Below are 20,876 nucleotides of genomic sequence, written 5' to 3' on the forward strand. Positions count from 1 at the left end.
GCCACAGACCGCTCGGCTAATCCCGCGCTCTTCAAAAGTTGCTACTGGTCCCCCATCAGTAGAGATGTATCTTCAGGTGACCAGTACAAGAAATTAAAACATTACAAATTACAGTGGTTTTTAAAAGAGATGTGTACCATCATCAATGGTAGCTGAGTACTCAAAGATTTTTTAAAACGTTATGGCACGGCAAAGTGGTTGCTTAGAGTCAAGTCCCACCGTTCACTGTCTAGATAAAAGCGATAGTACACTGAAAGTCGTTGTCTATGAGTAAACTGACTGGGACTGCGCGGCACCTGGAAGTGACAGGTTTGGTATCGGTCGCTATCTGGTCGACTGCACTTACAAATACGCGCACCTCCTGTTATGCTGCCGCGTTTCGTACAGCCAACACTGCGGCACGAGGGCGCTTCCAGGAACGATTACGCCGATGCCAGTGAGATGGTAGCATCCCCTCTCCGGAGCTCCAGCACCTGGCGTACTTAAGTTCGAACATTCATGCACTGATACCATTTTGTATGTTTGCGTGGCCAGGGCTCGCCGTCTTCTGAACAGACATTGCACTGAAGAGTAATAGATTTATAAATCTTTTGTATCTGTTCATATTTCACCATTCAGATCTACTGTTAGCAACTTACGCTGCAACTTCAGCAACAAAGTATTTGATATTAGATGTACAATAAATTAATATCTGAGTTCTCTGTTCATGAACGGCATGTGTCCCTCGCTCCTGTATCCACTTACAAACCACACAGTGCGCAAAGGAAGTCATGAGAACAGGAATTCGAATAAACCTCTTTAAATTTCTTATGTGTAATAGAATAACAGAAACTTGAAGGTCCTACCATGTCGTAGACAGCATAGAAGTGTGCACGGTGCCAGCGTAAACTGTAGTGATTGGTCGGTATTACGAGTCACGTGGGCGAGGTGGTGCTAGCGCTGGTCTCGGACCGAACTGATGCTATTGTGACTACAAAGGTGGGGATGGCTTTACAGTGCTTGAAATTTACTTGCTGTTATATAGTCATTGGAATTTCTATTTTTTTTAAAGCAGTTAAAAACAGTTAACCCTGAAAAACATAGCTAATAACATGAATTTTTGAATGCTACATTGCACTATTTTTTAGAAACAGGAAGAGTATAGCGCATCCATAGTGTCGTAGATAAAGAAGTTTGTTTTTTAAGATATCCAATAACGACAGTTGAAAATAAAATGAAAACACAGTCTTACGAAAACAAGTGTCACAACAAAGAATATGGTTCAAATGGCTCTGAGCACTATGGGACTTAACATTTGAGGTCATCAGTCCCCTAGAACTTAGAACTACTTAAACCTAACTAACCTAAGGACATCACACACATCCATGCCCGAGGCACGATTCGAACCTGCGTCCGTACCGGTCACGCGGTTCCAGACTGAAGCGCCTAGAACCGCACTGTCACACCGGCCGGCCAACAAAGAATAGCAGCGTCCTGTAGGGGTGTATCAGTTAGGTGTATGGATAAGCTATAACCTACCCAGACAATCAAAATTGGATAGCAGACTTCTGTCACGCAGCTCGGTCTGTGCATTGAGAGTAATTTCGGGGAAGTTTTTTAGCGGCCAGTCAGTTTCATCTTCCTCTAAATTGTTGAGTATAACACCCTTCGTTTCACATTGCAGCAGCTGCAAATTTGAATGGAGGTTAGTAACTGAACTACCTGTTTATGTAAATGGGCGTTTAAGGCTGACCCGAATTATTTTAGACCATCATTCTTTGGATGGAAATAGGCCGTAACTGTATTCTTAGAGATCAGAGGCTTACCCTTTACTAGAAATATTACCGTAATAAGGCATCCTGTGATATTTACTATAACTCCCGATACCTGTTGGGATCAGCGTAATTGATGTACTAGAAGATACAAGTGCAAGCATTATTACACCCTACATTCATTTTTTGTAACACCATTTGATTCTGTAATGTTGAAATTGCTTTTACTGATCACCTGATCTGTATTGACGCGAAACCGATAGTGACTTTTTAATAAAAGTATTTTAGCAGCTAGTGCGAAAGATTTTACTCATCGTGCAGAAATTTTGTTGCTGTCGCCCGACCTCTAAAATAACAGTTCAAGAGACATGATTTAATAAACACTAGAAGCGTGAAAACTGTCGGTCAAAGCATGACGTTTAAATTTATTACTGCTAACCCACTGAACTGGTTTTCGTAGAACTGGGTAACGAGATTGCTTGAAACCTGAGAAAGAACGTAGGGTGCTTTAGAAAATGTGTTGTACAAGATATTTATTGATTCGAGAGTTAGGGAAAAATATTTACTCTTTGAATAAAGCTATTGACTCTTTGAATTTTGAACTTTATCATATTTGTGAAACTGCTTTTATTGGTTGTTGTGTGCGATGGGATACGATTTAAAATAATTAATAAAATGCTTATACAAACTTCATTGTGTTTAATCCATACTTCCATACTATTTGCTGCATAAAGTACACAATGCATAATGTATAGCTACTATGCGCACTATCCGAAATTTGACAACGAGAGAATTTGGCGACCTGCAACAGACTTTAGACGTAATTTCAAGCCTTCAAGAAAGTTTTTCTCGTTTATAACCTCAACAAAATGGGGAAAAAGTTTATCGCTTACATTTTCGCTACAGTAAAACTTTCGCACATGGCATTACGTCATGACATTTAAAATTATTTCTTTGTAACACATTTAGCAGACAGTACCCACAGATGGCGCTGAATGTAACTATAAAATTATATCTTATATCTCTGTACGAAACGGCGAGAGAGGAAGAGGAGATGGACGAAGAGAAGAGCTAGTAGCAGATGTACAGAGAGAGAGGGGGGGGGGGGAAGGAAGAGATTGATTAGTATAATTGAAATAAATTTAGGTTAGCGTTTTACCGTAAGTGTAATTGAACACAGCAGATACATATAACTGGGACTTCATCGGTCAATAATATATTCTCCTTCACTGTTTACAACAATTTGCCAACGCTGCGGTAACTTTTCTATTCTACGACTAGAAATCACGTAGTTTTTTAGGCGAAGAACTCGTCGAGCCATGTTCGCAGCGTATTTTGACCCGGAAAGGAAGTCACTTGAACGTTATTCGATAGAGATCGTAAAGGTGACCGAGCGAGGTGGCGCAGTGGTTAGACACTGGGCTCGCATTCGGGAGGACGACGGTTCAATCCCGCGTCCGTCCATCCTGATTTAGGTTTTCCATGATTTCCTTAAATCGCTCCAGGCAAATGCCGGGATGGTTCCTTTGAAAGGGCACGGCCGACTTCCTTCCCCGTCCTTCCCTAATCCGATGAGACCGATGACCTCGCTGTCTGGTCTCCTTCCCCAAACAACCCGTCTGGTCGTAAAGGTGAAAAACTGACGGCGCAAGATCAGGTGAATAAGGGGTGCCGAATGACTTCCTAGCCAAATTTCTGTTTAATGTTTTTGTCAGTCTAGCAGAATGCGGACCTTATCGTGGAGTAGCATCACTTCACGCTGTCTTCCTGGTCGTTGTTCTTCGATTATGTCTGCAAGACGTCTCAATTGTTGACAATAAATGTCAACAGTGATGGTTACATCTCGGGGAAGCAATTCGTAGTACAACAAACCATCGCTGTCTCACAAGATAACCTTTTGTGGATGCGCGCAGCTCTTTGTATGAGGAGTGGCTGGCATGGTTGAGGTCAATGGTTCCTTGCTTTTCCTTATGTTAGCATAAAGGTACCATTTCTCGTCAGCATTAACGATACAGGGTAGAAATGGTCACTGTTGTTCACGAGCTAACTGATGACGAGCAAGCAGAGATACATGTATGGCCATTCGCTGATTTTTGTGATTTAAGGTAAGAGCATGCGGTACCCACACATTCGATTTTGGTAACTTCCCCGTTGCATGAAAACGTCGCACGACGGCGGAATGATCATAGTTCATCACATTTGTCATTTCTGAAGTACACCGATGTGGATCTTTGAGGAATAATGCGTTTAAACGATCATCTTCAAACCCTGTAAGTTTTCCTGTGCGTGGAGACTGACGTTGAAACGGTCATCCTAAAAGGAGAAAACCTTTTTCTTTCTGTACTCCATTCAATGGCGTTATCCCCATTGCACCGTCTCCTGGAACTGAGTTTAGTAAGGATGATAAATGCATTCTAAAAAATACTCATGCCTAATTTGCAAAGTGCGCTGATCCAAAGACGCAATATTGAGTGTGGTATCGCAGAAAAAGACAGTCATTACTAAAACTAGATGGCAATTTCTTTATTAGATAAAATGTTTCATCTCTCTGGCTGGTACCGCTGAACTGAATGGACGTACTAATATTTTGGTCGCTGTATATCACTTAAGGTCTGTAACAAAAATTTCTTGGTTTGTGTTTCAAAATACATTTATTAATGTAAATTTTAAAGTAATTTTTGTTTGTGTAGAAGTAGCGTCCTTTTCTGGGTAGTACGATCTTAAGATTAGTGGATTGATTACTCCCACTGTTTGCAGCCTCTAAGACGCATAATATTATATTAGTTTCATGCGGCTCGGAGAGCCAAGTTTTGGTGAAGAGAACTGATAAATTCCTAACGTCTAATTAATATTGAATAATAGTCCTCAGAAATTTCATATTTTCCTTCAACTTTCACTTGTATAGGATTGCATTCACCGAGTACGTTACATAATAGCAGCTACAAAGGGGAAAATTGTGTACATCGAACCATATTTGTGAGACAAATAATAGACCTCACGTTTCAAAGAATTCGTAGCTCCTGGCGTGAGAAAAAGTATTGCGTGTTACGTAATAATTCCACGCCCTGCAAGAACATTTAATAGTAATATTGAAAGTGATTGTAGTCTAAGTCATTAGGGTAACCAACACAACACAAAAGTTTTGTCTCAAGTACAGATAGTGTTGAGGATCAGTGGACAAAGTTCAAAACCGTCGCACATTATGCGTTAGATGAGTATGTGCCAAGCAAGATCGTAAGAGATGGAAAAGAGCCACCGTGGTACAACAACCGAGTTAGAAAACTGCTGCGGAAGCAAAGGGAACTTCACAGCAAACATAAACATAGCCAAAGCCTTGCAGACAAACAAAAATTACGCGAAGCGAAATGTAGTGTGAGGAGGGCTATGCGAGAGGCGTTCAATGAATTCGAAAGTAAAGTTCTATGTACTGACTTGGCAGAAAATCCTAAGAAATTTTGGTCTTATGTCAAAGCGGTAGGTGGAGCAAAACAAAATGTCCAGACACTCTGTGACCAAAATGGTACTGAAACAGAGGATGACAGACTAAAGGCCGAAATACTAAATGTCTTTTTCCAAAGTTGTTTCACAGAGGAAGATTGCACTGTAGTTCCTTCTCTAGATTGTCGCACAGATGACAAAATGGTAGATATCGAAATAGACGACAGAGGGATAGAGGGGATAGAGAAGCAATTAAAATCGCTCAAAAGAGGAAAGGCCTCTGGACCTGATGGGATACCAGGTCAATTTTACACAGAGTACGCGAAGGAACTTGCCCCCCTTCTTGCAGCGGTGTACCGTAGGTCTCTAGAAGAGCGTAGCGTTCCAAAGGATTGGAAAAGGGTACAGGTCATCCCCGTTTTCAAGAAGGGACGTCGAACAGATGTGCAGAACTATAGACCTATATCTCTAACGACGATCAGTTGTAGAATTTTGGAACACGTATTGTGTTCGAGTATAATGACTTTTCTGGAGACGAGAAATCTACTCTGTAGGAATCAGCATGGGTTTCGAAAAAGACGGTCATGTGAAACCCAGCTCGCGCTATTCGTCCACGAGACTCAGAGGGCCATAGACACGGGTTCACAGGTAGATGCCGTGTTTCTTGACTTCCGCAAGGCGTTCGATACAGTTCCCCACAGTCGTTTAATGAACAAAGTAAGAGCATATGGACTATCAGACCAATTGTGTGATTGGATTGAGGAGTTCCTAGATAACAGGACGCAGCATGTTATTCTCAATGGAGAGAAGTCTTCGGAAGTAAGAGTGATTTCAGGTGTGCCGCAGGGGAGTGTCATAGGACCGTTGCTATTCACAATATACATAAATGACCTGGTGGATGACATCGGAAGTTCACTGAGGCTTTTTGCAGATGATGCTGTGGTGTATCGAGAGGTTGTAACAATGGAAAATTGTACTGAAATGCAGGAGGATCTGCAGCGAATTGACGCATGGTGCAGGGAATGGCAATTGAATCTCAATGTAGACAAGTGTAATGTGCTGCGAATACACAGAAAGATAGATCCTTTATCATTTAGCTACAAAATAGCAGGTCAGCAACTGGAAGCAGTTAATACCATAAATTATCTGGGAGTACGCATTAGGAGTGATTTAAAATGGAATGATCATATAATGTTGATTGTCGGTAAAGCAGATGCCAGACTGAGATTCATTGGAAGAATCCTAAGGAAATGCAATCCGAAAACAAAGGAAGTAAGTTACAGTACGCTTGTTCGCCCACTGCTTGAATACTGCTCATCAGTGTGGGATCCGTACCAGATAGGGTTGATACAAGACATAGAGAAGATCCAACGGAGAGCAGCGCGCTTCGTTACAGGATCATTTAGTAATCGCGAAAGCGTTACGGAGATGATAGATAAACTCCAGTGGAAGACTCTGCAGGAGAGACGCTCAGTAGCTCGGTACGGGCTTTTGTCAAAGTTTCGAGAACATACCATCACCGAAGAGTCAAGCAGTATATTGCTCCCTCCTACGTATATCTCGCGAAGAGACCATGAGGATAAAATCAGAGAGATTAGAGCCCACACAGAGGCATACCGACAATCCTTCTTTCCACGAACAATACGAGACTGGAATAGAAGAGAGAACCGATAGAGGTACTGAAGGTACCCTCCGCCACACACCGTCAGGTGGCTTGCGGAGTATGGATGTAGATGTAGATGTAGATGTAGATGTAGATTTGTATTTTTAATCTACAGCATGCTTAAAGCAGAGACAGTATTTATCAAGTACCTTTCATGATATACTGACAGTCAGAAACGACACCAGAGTAAAGAGTCTTTATTTTTTATTATTTCACGCCATACCATACGCGCCGCAAATGTTTAGGCTGCCTCTACTACTGTGACCGCTGCGTTGAACTCGAACAGAAGAATAAGTCGGATGTGTTCCGATTTCTCCACTTGGCACTCCATTTTCTGGTGTCCACAGCTCCACTCACTATCTCCTAATGACAAAATGACAATATGCAAACTCAAATGGCAACACTGAATTACAAATAGAAAGTGACACTCGACAAATAAAACTATAGCAACCGAAACATCAACAAGCGAAACGAAGACGATACGAACTTATGCACTAACCAAATACGTACTCGGGCAAAGCGGATGCTCAGACAGTACAATATCTTCTAACTTCCGAATGTTAATTTTGTTAAAATGTTTTTAACCAGTTTTCATTTGAATTAAGACACCATTTACGGTGGGAGTGTGGACGTCACACTCATAAACCATTTAAGAAGTTAGGACAAAAGTCAAACCTTTATGAAAAAACTGGGTGACATTTGTTATAAAAGAGCCCTGAAACATAGAAAAATATTATTCTAAGCTGCATGGGTCCGATGGTCTTGTGTTAATATTAGGTAATGGTCATCCGTGAGAACTTAATAAGGTGAAACAATAAATAGTACCATTAGAAGCTACTATGTATAATACACTGTATAATTATCTTATTTTCTGATGTATTTAGACTCCGTTGTAAGCGGTTATGCACTTTTGCAGAAGTACGTCAGAAATGTATTGTTAGCTAAAACTAACGAGTTATCATCATGAAGGTGTTACAAGAAACACTGGATTAAATGACTGACGTTGAAAAAATAGAGGAATCCCTCAATTTTGGCAACATCAGTAGGTTAATGCTGTGTTACCTGCAAAACCTCGGTGATGAGAGCTCATTAGTTGGAGGGACTGGTAATCCTGAAATCGATAATGCAGTAAAGAAATTATAAAACATCCCAGCAACCAGATGCTAATTTATTTGTGTTTCAACCTTATTCTTTCCCCTTGGGAATTACGTGGCTACATCACAATAACAATTGCTGTGTTTGTTGCATGATGGGTTCTACACAACGTGTAACGACGCCCGTAATAAGAGCTTCGCATAATTTTCGCATGAATTCCATACCTGTAATAGTTGTATCCACATCTACTACGGTTGTGCGGAACTCTTATTACTGACTAAACACATCTGTATCACTGCGTTTTTGGCTGCTAAAACCGCAGTCCACTTAAAAATTGTAGAACGCCAATGTTAACGATATGTTTCACCTACCTTTGATATTCTCGTGACGGCTACGCCCTAAACGTGTTGAAAAGGCGCCCATGCACTCAGACTAAATTACGTGGAACGACTGGACCGGGATTCATGTAAACATCATTCACCATTTGTGAAACATTGGATATTAAAGATCATTACGTGTAAACATCCAATTTAGAATAGGCAAAACTTCGGAACACATCCAACGGCTATTTCACTTAATACCTACATCTACATCTCCATGGATACTCTGCAAATCAAATTGAAGTGCCTGGCCGAGGGTTCATCGAACCACCACCTTCACAATTCTCTATTATTCCAATCTCGTATAGCGCACGGAAAGAACGAACACCTGTATCTTTCCGTATGAGCTCTGATTTCCGTCATTTTATCGTGGTGATCGTTTCTCCCTATGTAGGTCGGTGTTCACAAAATATTTTCGCATTCGGAGGAGAAAGTTGGTGATTGGAATTTCGTGCGAAGATTCCGTCGCAACGAAAAACGCCTTTCTTTTAATGATGTCCAGCTCAAAACCTGTATCATTTCCGTGACACTCTCTCCCATATTCCCCTCAATACAAAATGTGCTGCCCTTCTTTGAACTTTATCGATGTACTCCGTCAGTCCTATCTGGTAAGGATCCCACACCGCGCAGCAGTATTCTAAAAGCGGACGGACAAGCGTAGTGTAGGCAGTCTCCTTAGTAGATTTGTTACATTTTCTAAGTGTCCTGCCAATAAAACGTAGTCTTTGGTTAGCCTTCCCCTCAACGTTTTCTATGCGTTCCTTCCAATTTAAGTTGTTCGTAATTGTAATGCTTAGGTATCTAGGTGAATTTACGGCTTTTAGGTTAGACTGATTTATCATGTAACCGAAGTTAAACGAATTCCTTTTAGCACTTTTCGGTATTTAGGGTCAACTGCCAATTTTCGCACCATTCAGATATCTTTCCTAAACAGTTTTCGCTTATTTTTGGAGGATTTGGGGATTACAATATTCAATCTCGCTTCTACAACCCTGTGTTCACTAATCTCTGTGTCAGTTTTGATGCTCGTTATTGACTCAGGATTATTTGTTGCTAAGAGGTGAGTGTGTTTTCACAACCGTTTACTATTCGCGTGGGCTCTTGAACTAACTGCTCTAAATAATTTTCAGAGAATGCGTTTAGCGCGATTTCGGATGAAATTTAAAACTGACTGAATCAAAGAAAAAAATTGTTTAACAATGTAAGAACTAGCTCATAGGGCACTTACATAAAACCTGAACAAGGATAACGAAATTTACTTTAATTTTAAGTTTTCTCGTTTAGGTAAAAAGGAGAAAAATCTATCAGCGCCATCATGCGTTTGGCCTCCTCTGGTCCTCATGCAAGCCCTTATTCGGCTTGGCATTGATTAATGGAGTTTTGGATGTCCTCGTTAGGAATATTGTGCTAAATTCTGTCTAATTGGCGTGTTATGTCGTCAAAATTCCGAGACGGCAGGAGGCTCCTGCCCACAGTGCTTCAAAATTTCTCAGTTGGGGAGACACCCGGTCACCTTCCTGGACAAGGCGGTCTGGAAAGCACGTGGACAAGCAACAGAAACTTACGCCTTTTGTGGCGGCATTAAGGCGCTGAATTGTACGAGGGAAATCCCAAAAGTAATGCCCATGTCATACCAGCTCGGCGCCACGCTGTTCAGAAAGTTATGAACTTCTTCTTTCACCTCGTCGTCGGAGCTGAATCGCTGGGACCACAGTTATCGCTGACAGGTACTGTGAGACTCTGACAGAACTCAAACGGGCAATTCAGAACCGGAGAAGAGGAATGTTGAGCAAGGGCGTACACATTCTCCATGACAACGCTCGCCCACACATCGCTCGGAAAACCGTTGCTCTCCTGCAACAGTTTCAGTGTAACATAATCACCCACCCACCCTACAGTCCTGACTTGGCGCCCAGTGACTATCACCTGTTCCCTAGCTTAAAAGAACATTTGGCCGGAAAGCGATTCGGTTCCGACGACGAGGTGAAAGAAGAGGTTCATAACTTTTTGAACAGCATGGCGGCGAGCTGGTATGCAATGGCAGACAACAATGCAAACTAGCCACATACTGCACACAGCACAGCCAGTGATTTTCATACAGAGCGCTACGTGGCATTACCAATATAAAAATCTAAACAGCCTACTTACATAGTCCCCATGCTCCCCACAAAAAATTTTACAAATTTTTTTGGGCAGTGGCCAATACAGATTTGAAAATTTTTTTCATAATTACAGTAACAAAGAAATCAAATGCACACACTTATTTATACAATGTTGGTCAAAAGCTAAAATTTTCTCACAGTCCATAAAGACAGTCCTGATCATTCATCATAATAGTAATTACAGTTTTTTTTCACAAAGTCTCATTAGTAAAAAAATTGCACACAGAAGTAGTGGATTTCCATGCAGTCTTGAAGAAGTAGTGGTGTCCTTCCAACGGAAAGACAGTGCTGACTCTTGACATGCTGACAGGTAATGGGCCACAACAGAGCAAACCCACAGCAGAGTCATTCGAAGTTGATGAATATTGGTAGGTAGGTCATCACAGAGCAGACCCACTGTAGTCCTGGTAGAGAGTATGGTATTGGTGGGCCACCAGAGGTGCAGACCCACTGTAGTCCTGGTAGAGATTGTGGTATTGGTGAGTTAGCAAAGGTGTAGACCCACTGTAGTCCTGGTAGAGATTGTAGTATTGGTGAGTTAGCAAAGGTGTAGACCCACTGTAGTCCTTGTAGAAATAATGGTATTGGTGGGTCATTAAAGATGCAGACCCACTGTAGTCTTTGTAGAGATGGCCAGCAGCCATCTGTTGTGACTGTGCAGGTGCACAATCACCATTGAAGAGTCTTGCAGATAATATAGCAAGTCCATAACCACCACTTGTGCACTCACAAAGTTTTTGGAATTGTCCTTAGAACCAGCAATGCTGTTATCCAGTCCCTTGCTGAATTAATAACACACGTGCAAACACTAACAGTCCCAACTTCTCACATATTGTCCATATAGTATGACCAACAGAAATGTGTGCAGTGAAATGTAACGTACAAGTTACTTAATTTGATGAACTGGTGTCAATTACAATTTTATAACATGAGAATACAATTACAAAGGTACAAAATACATCATTAAAGAACATAACAATACAGATAACATTTGTAGTAATACAGGCTTTACAAAAGAATCGAAATAACATATACATCAGTGTTACAGGAATTATGACATGAGTACATACATAAAAGATCAGAATAACTTTCGAAACATCAACTTCACATATGAGCAACAAAACAGAATAAATAATGTCTAACATCTTTACAATGTAAATAACATATTATTAATGCCAATTATATTTGAGGATAACAGTATTCCTCATCATAGTGAATATAGCTTAGTATTAGAAGAAGAAAAAATTCTATGAAACTACACAGAGACAGGAAGAAAACAAATACACAAGGGTACACAAACACATAGTGGGATAACACAAAAGGAAAGGACAGGGTTTGTTTTACTGCAGTATTTTGCATGGAGATCTCCCTTGGTTCATCATTATTCCCAAAAGTCCTACCTATACCTGCTTTCTGTACTTTTTTCGTATAACTTCTCAATACATTTCTTCCAATTCATTGCAACTCATTCTCTTATAGGCTACCCCCTCTTAAGCTAACTTAAATCTACTGAGCTCAGATGCTAAAATAAGGGACGAGGCAATGCAGCAGCACATAACAAATTAACACAAATAGCAATGGAAAATTGCAAAGCAAGCTACAGTAAATCTAAATTACCAAGCAATGCACCATTACAAATAATATGAGCCAATGTGCAGCAACAATAAAAATAAATCAATAGTAAAACTAGCTTAACAGAGTAATACAAAGTGAAATTTAGTAGCACTATGCCTGGCAAACAGCAACAGAAATAACTTATATCTAAACATGACATACCTCAAGCAGAAAAAACATTACACTAAAAACAACAATGCAGATAAGGGAAATGTATATTCACATCTTAATGTCTATGTAATTAAAGTGGTGCACCACAACAACTTATTGTAAAAAAAATATTACCATGTACTTGAAAAGAAAATTATGTGTCCAGTTACTGTTACTAGTCCCTTCTTATTGTTCTTTCCTTTCCAAGTGCTCCTTTTTTAAAGAATGTGGATTACAAAATTATCATTTAATAGATCTGTTGACAGAAAGTGTTCACATTAGCAAATGCATCTAAGTTTATTTTATAAAACCAATGCTGCAACACAGCTGGAAAACAGGCATCAAATGAAATAAGCAACTACGAAAAGTAAAGCATAAAAATATCATTAAATAGTCATGTGACATTTCATAAGTTAGTAGAAATTCTCTCAACTCTTGTAGAAAGACGCTTGTCATAATCAGGTGTGCAGATGTAAGTATCTTTCCAAGTAATGAGGGTGTCGCATTTGCAATGTTTTCTCTAAAGGAATGTCAATGGCGAGGATTTTTTTCTACCTGTGCTTCCGGAAAGGCACACCCTAATGGCTTGTTCTCCAGGTGTCTGACACAGCTGTGTGCCCATGACACACGTGCAGGTGGTCACTTAACTTTCTTACGGAAATATTTACGACAGCAGATTCCGCTACAGTGACAGTCTCATATAAAAATTTCACAGGTCGAAAATTTACGTTACAAATGTGTAGAAACAAAATCCCATGAATATAGCAGTGTCCAAAAAAATTTTCTTCGGCATTGTGATACGTTCACGCATTTACACACATTTCATAACTCTTAAAGTACGATTCTTAGTTTCCAACATCCTTTTTCACAAGTCAAGAGTCCCTAACTTCTATTCATTATTCATATACATATAAACACGTAATCACATTCCTCATATATGGTAGCATCATCTTATTGACATAAACATACCTCAACAGCATAATACACATCGTCGTCATAAAAATAACATCATAACACCTCAGTCAAATCTCAAAAAAGTCGTAGCTTTCTGCAATAATTTCAAACCATAAAAAATTCTCTGCTCATGTCAAAAGTGTCATCTGCCTCAAACGTACTTTAAAATCGTGATACCATACAAAATACATCATTCAAAGCTCTCATAGTATCACAGTGGTTCTGAAAAAATATGAACAGTTCACAAAGTACAGACAAAATACAATTTCATAAGTGTGAAGTTACCCAACTGTGTAATTGCGTAAACATCTGTAACTGACGTAGTAAAAAGGTTTGTCTCTCTCAGTTAAATGATCAGATAGCTGTGTAATTTATGTATTAGAGAAATATGGTACCGATGTGTAAAGTTGTATAAGCAAATACCATATTAGCTAGGGCTCCTTGTGCTTGCCACACACATGGTACACAAAGTAGGCGTGTACACCCCTGAGGATTAATGTAATTATACCCTCAGGTGTTACAGATTACAGCAATGGAATGAAATGTATCACAGAAAACTTTCTTTGTATTTCAAAAATCTTGAAAAATAAATGGTTTAAGTACAAAATTAAGCACTCAAATGCGTGTCCTGTAGCGCTAAATGTGCATCTTGTTGTAAGATAATCTCTGTGGAAGTGTCGTAATTATCGTCCTCCAAAAGCTAAGTTCTGCAGAAGCCAATGTACTTACCTCATGATAAACAAAAGTGAAATGCTTTGCGTATAGATATCTTACTTATTACGCTTATTGCCGTGATGAGGAAAGTACTGTGCTGTAACGTATTGTTGTGCTACGGAAAAGGCTGTCTCCTTGTAGCCATACCACAAAAGTCACCACTAAAACATGTCTCACGTTATAGAAGAATTCAGAAAAAACTGTGCAGATATAAAACAGATACACCGCAAAAGCAACATTGTAAATTGTCACGCATTAGCGGCATCGTGATAAAATCGTGTAGCTGTCACATAAACTAACCACTGTGTCATCTGGCATTTCACAGAAAGCACCTCAAATCCAGAATCCACTCTCAAGCAAACCAAAATGTTGCATGAAAATCTCATTAGCAGTGCTGGTATATGTTCTAAGTATGTAAGCCTTATAGTCGTTACGTAATCGTGCAACTAACAAGGAGGAATGTATAAATAACAACACTGTGTCGTCTGTTCGCAATAACAGTGCATTCGCAATTACTTGTCTAAGTTACCTATGTTCTTGACTGGATAGTTAGTTAGCTTTAAAACATAGTTGCATGTTAACAGTTTGTAAGTGTGACAAAGAGTACTAGTAACGTGAAGTGAAAAATTTTATGGCAAAGACAAAGTTAAAAAGCAGATTATCTTTCAATAAACGGTTTTACATGTGAAATATGGTGTAAACCTTTACTCTTCCTAGTACGCAGAGTTTCAACTTCAACGCAATTATCATGTGGTATACGTCGGATTCTGTAAGGTCCATTGTAAACTAGAAAGAATTTGTGACTCAAGTGTTTCTTCTTATGTGACAATGAATGAGCTTTAATGAGAACTTTCTGACCAATATATAATTTCTTTGCATTTGCTTTACCGTGTAGTTTTCTCCTTTTGTCTGCTGCAGATTTTATATTTTTAAGAGCCAAATCAATTATGTCTTTGTGTCGAAGTTTACGTGTATTCGGGAAAGGTACAAGCTCTCTGATTCTGTTCGGTGGTTCTTCATTCTTTAGTACAAGAGTAGGTGGTAAAGCAGTGGAATCATGAGGCATTTCATTCAGCACATTTTGAAATAAGTGTAAATATCTGTCCCAATGCTGATGCTTTCTGTGACAATAAAGTCTGCAAAGCTTATTGATTTCTTTCATAATCCGTTCAGACGGGTTACAATGTGGTGAATACAATGAAATAAAAACAGGTTTGATTTTATGATTCCGAAGCATGCGTGACCAAACAGCAGATCTGAATTGCGGTCCGTTATCTGAAATGACTTTACTAACGTGTCCAACTTCACGTAAGAAATTTTTAACAAAGGCGTTGGATACAGACCGTCCAGTGGCTTTACGTAACGGAGTGAAAGAAACAAATTTTGAAGTAAGTTCAACAGCGACTAGAGCGTACGCAAATCCATTAGATGTTCTGACAAGTGGTCCCAAGAGATCAACAGCAGCAAATTCTTTTAATTTAGAAGGAATGATAGGAAACAGCGGAGCACGATGTGAGACAGTAGATGGTTAAGCCTTTTGACAAAGTTTACAAATAGACAAGGCTCTTCGAATTCTCTTTTCCATATTGTTAAAATAACAAGTCGTTCGAAGAATATGATAACATTTTCGTGGACCAAAATGTGCATAGCTGAAATGAATGTACCAAATGAGCTTATTAACAAAATCGTCTGGAATGCAAAGTACCCATAGCTTGTCATCAACAGTGCAGCGTTTGAAGAGTATGTTGTTTCTAACCAGGTAATAATGCCGAATCTGAGTGTGTGTCTTTTCATGCCATTTACTTTTGATGTCTTTCCAAATCGGATCTTTATCTTGTTCATGAGCAATGTCCTTTAAAGATGTGGTGATGAAGTTTTCAAAGGCGACTTTCTGAATGTAAAGAATACTGAAATTTTTCTCGAGGTTGCCTTCTGTGTTACTTTTCTCAAGCCCAGCCGGTGCGCGTGACAGTGCGTCCGCAACAATGTTCTCCTTGCCGGGAATGTAGACTATTGTGAAGCGGAATTCTTGCAGAAACAATGCCCAACGTTTTAACCTGTCATGATTTAATTTTGAAGACATAAGAAATTGTAATGCACGATGATCACTGTATACTTTTACTTGCTTGCTAGAAAGAAAGAAACGGAATTTGATAAATGCCCAAACGATAGCTAAATAATTTTTTTCAGATTTTGTTAGCACTCGGCTAGCAAAAGCAATGGTTTTCTGAACAGTAGTGTCATTTTCTATGGCTTCTTGAAATAAGTGGGCACCAAGACCGACTTTAGAAGAATCCGTGCTAAGGCAGAAATCTTGTGACAGATCTGGATTAGAAATAAACAGGTCTATGTTTTATGAAAAAATAGGAGACCTTACATTTGGGGTTACTCTCTTAAGCCCAGGATGGGTTGCCGTGAACGGCAAGAAAATGGAGTGTAGAATATCGTCGACGTTCCGCTTCGCTATAAAGACGCCGCGGATGACAACCAAAGGGGTCCGGCTATGAGAAGAAATGACGCCCCAGACCATCAATTCTGGTTGTCGGGCCGAATGGCGGGCGACGGCCAGATAGGTATTGCACCTCTATCCGACGCGCTTCCAGACTCGTCTTCGGCCTGGACTTCATAGACTGGAGTAGAATTGTCTTCAGTGATGACTCTCGCTTCGAACTGAGCTCGATGACTAGCGAAGACGTGTCTGGCGAGGCGCAGACAGCAGCGGGATACCAAATTGTCTGCCGCCCGCCATGCTACCCGACCACTAGGAGTGATGGTATGGGATGCCGTTTATTTTCATAGCATGACCCTTTTGTTTGTAATCTCGCGGCACGCTTACAGCACAGCGGCAATATTCTACGTCCTGTTTTGTTGCCCTTCATGGCAAGCCATCCTGGGCTTACATTTCAGCAAGGTAACGCCCGTCTCCACGCAGCGACAGTTTCTGCTGCTTGTCTTCGCGCTTGCGAAGCCCTACTTTGGCCAGCAAGGGCGCCAGATCTCTCCGTATTGGAGAATGCTTGGAGCATTATAGTTCGGGCCCTCCAACCATCTCGGGATTTTGGCAATTTAACACGCCAGTTGGACAGAATTTGACACGATTTCCGTCAGGAGGACATACAAGGACTACCAACTATCCAAGCCGAATAACTGCTTGCATAAAGACCAGAGGTGAGCCAAAGCGTTATTACTTGGTCAATTTGTGAAGCTTTTTTCGTGAGTTAGTAATCATTTATGGTAGATGCCGTATTTCTTGACTCCGCAAGGCGTTTGATACAGTTCCCCACAGTCGCTTAATGAACAAAGTAAGAGCATATGGACTACCAGACTAATTGTGAGATTGGATTGAAGAGTTCCTAGCCAACAGAACGCAGCGTGTCATTCTCAATGGAGAGAAGTCTTCCGAAGTATGAATGATTCCAGGTGTGCCGCAGGGGAGTGTCGTAGGACCGTCGCTATTCACAATATATATAAATGACCTTGTGGATAACATCGGAAGTTCACTGAGGCTTTTTGCGGATGATGCTGTAGTATATCGAGAGGTTGTAACAATGGAAAATTGTACTGAAATGCAGGAGGATCTGCAACGAATTGACGCATGGTGCAGGGAATGGCAATTGAATCTGAATGTAAACAAGTATAATGTGATGCGAATACATAGAAAGAAAGGTCCTTTATCATTTAGCTGCAGTATAGCAGGTCAGCAACTGGAAGCAGTTAATTCCATAAATTATCTGGGAGTACGCATTAGGAGTAATTTAAAATGGAATTGAAACGTCCTCTTAGAAAAATTATACAAGACTGTGCTTAAACTGACACACAATATTTTTAGCGCAACGCAATCTGACTTTCAAAAATCCCTACAAAAGAATGGCCCTGACTAACATTAACCTATACGTTTCACAAATCACTTACCTCACCAAAAATCTTCGTTACTCGAACTACTGCAATACAGCGAGCGCCACTACTGCCAGCTAAATAAAAGATTCAAACTACAGAAGGCACTAACTACTGATAGGCATAGTTAGCAATTGAAAGATGTTAATAGAGAACAAACAATGTATTTACCTTAACATCATAATATATATAGTAGTTCATGACATCCAGTTTTACAAATTTCAAAACTCCGCCATCTCTCTCCCCACATCCACCACTGCTGGCGGCTCACCTCCAACTGCGCAACGCTACGCGCTGTTCACATCCAGCTGCCCAACACTACAATGGCAGACAACAATGCAAACTAGCCACAGACTGCACACAGCACAGCCAGAAAACATAAACAGCCTACTTACATAGAGCCGCCAGCAGTGGTGGATGTGGGGAGAGAGATGGCGGAGTTGTGAAATTTGTAAGACTGGTTGGCATGAACTGTTATATATATTATGATCATCAAGGTAAATACATTGTTTGTTCTCTATTAAAATCTTTCATTTGCTAACTATGCCTATCAGTAGTTAGTGCCTTCAGTAGTTTGAATCTTTTATTTAGCTGGCAGTAGTGGCGCTCGCTGTATTGCAGTAGTTCGAGTAACGAAGATTTTTGGTGAGGTAAGTGATTTGTGAAAGGTACAGGTTAATGTTAGTCAGGGCCATTCTTTTGTAGGGATTATTGAAAGTCAGATTGGGTTGCGCTAAAAAATATTGTGTGTCAGTTTAAGCACAGTCGTGTATAATTGTTCTAAGGGGACGTTTCAGAATGACCATATAAAATTAATCGTCGGTAAAGCAGATGCCAGACTGAGATTCATTGGAAGAGTCCTAAGGAAATGCAATCCGAAAACAAAGGAAGTAGGTTACAATACAGTTGTTCGCCCACTTCTTGCATACTGCTCACCGGTGTGGGATCTGTACCAGATAAGGTTGATAGAAGAGATTGAGAAGATCCAACGGAGAGCGGCGCGCTTAGTTACGGGATCGTTTAGTGATCGCGAAAGCGTTACGGAGATGATAGATAAACTCCAGTGGAAGACTGCAAGAGAGACGCTCAGTAGCTCGGTACGGGCTTTTGTTGAAGTTTCGAGAACATACCTTCACCGAGGAGTCAAGCAGTATATTGCTCCCTCCTGCGTATATCTCGCGAAGAGACCATGAGGATAAAATCGGAGAGATTAGAGACAACACGGAGGCATACCGACAATCTTCCTTCGACGAACAATACGAGACTGGAATAGAAGGGAGAACTGATAGAGGTATTCAAAGTACCCCCCGCCACACATCGTCAGGTGGCTGGTGATTATGGATGTAGATGTAGATTTATATGTCTGTACATGCACATCACATCTACCGATTTCCGTCTCATTCGGATGATTTTCAGTGCTAAATAACTGAAAAACTGTAAAATAATATTATTCTAAACTACTGAAACGAAGCATGTAAAAATGCAGCAGACACACTGCAACATCAGAGTATTTGCAGTAAATAACCGAGGGCTGAATGGTCCTACAAGGAAGGTGCCGTAAGAGTCACATGTTAACAGTGTGTGAGGTCGAGCGTAAGTAAATGTAAGGACGTGCGATAGTAAGTGTGTAAACGGCGTGCTGACGAAATGTGTGGCGAGGCATTATGGGAATCGCGAGCAGGCAGTCGTGTGGGCCACACTACGATGTTTATTCAGAGAGACGTTTCAGGATGATTATGGTAAGAAGAGCGGCCAACTGCATTATAATTTGCTCGTAACCATTACGTCACGCCAACAGCTGTTGCAGCTCATAGCAGAACTGTGCCATTTAAGACATTTACAAATGTAGAACACCTGTCATTATCGTAGAATCCGTTCACAGAATAATACATTGCTTCAGTAGACTTTAATCGTTGTCCTTCATTGTTACCAACAGTAGGATCCTGTTCTTGTTATTGTAATAAACAAGTGTCACACTAACGAATAACACTTGTTTATTAACCCTAAGCTGGGAGCGTATACGATATTTACGTACAGGGAACTTCCGCCTCTCAGATTGCTACAATGTTTTCACTTTTTGTTTCATCGGTTAAAGCCTTACTTGTTCTCTTTTAGTACATTTATATCGTATCAGACAAAAAATACCTAAATTTAAACACAAATTTATTGAAATTTGACGAAATAGTAACTTGCGACATGTTAGGTAAATGTGAAAAAAAACGTTGTGAAGCTTTTGTTTGATAACAGCCATGTAAAATAGAAATACCTACATCGCATGCACTTCACAAGAAAAATTATGTGCAAAATGATGGGGAATAGACTTACAAAATCAGTGTAATAAATGCCGGCCTTTGTGGCCGAGCGGTTCTGGGCGCGTCAGTCCGGAACCGCGCTGCTGCTACGGTCGCTGGTTCGAATCTGCCTCGGGCATGGATGTGTGTGGTGTCCTTAGGTTAGTTTGGTTTAAGTAGTTCTAAGTCTAAGGAACTGATAACCTCAGATGTTAAGTCCCGTAGTGCTCAGAGCCATTTGACCCATTTTTGACTGTAATAAAAACAAAAAAAACATAACAATATGGATCTTCAGAGAACTGGAATATGTAACAATAACAGGAACAGGACACTAACTAAAGTTTGTGTGAACTCTAGGTACAGAATATTACATTGTAAAGACACATGATTACAAACAAACGTAAATAAACTATAGGCTATAACACCCAAGTGTGGAATCATACGAGAGATACAATGAATTTCAAATAAATGCATGAGCTACTTCCAGAAATCGGTCGCAATTATCAGAACTAGTTAATAAAAGCAAAATAAATTATATTGTTTTCGCTACTGATACCAAGGTAAATGTAATCCATCACAAATCAGCTAAATGCGTCTATAAAACAATACGTAATAACTGACTATCAATAATAGTTTACAACCCTGATGTGCACGTATTGCATAGCTTCTTTGAGCATTCTAGGCAACTTGGGGTTCGGCACTTCACGCATTGATAGTTAGCCACACGTGTCTTCTGGTAGGGACAACACTGGCAGCTTGTACGTTTTTTC

The sequence above is a fragment of the Schistocerca cancellata genome, chromosome 7 (assembly GCF_023864275.1).
Source record: "Schistocerca cancellata isolate TAMUIC-IGC-003103 chromosome 7, iqSchCanc2.1, whole genome shotgun sequence".
NCBI lineage: Eukaryota > Metazoa > Arthropoda > Insecta > Orthoptera > Acrididae > Schistocerca > Schistocerca cancellata.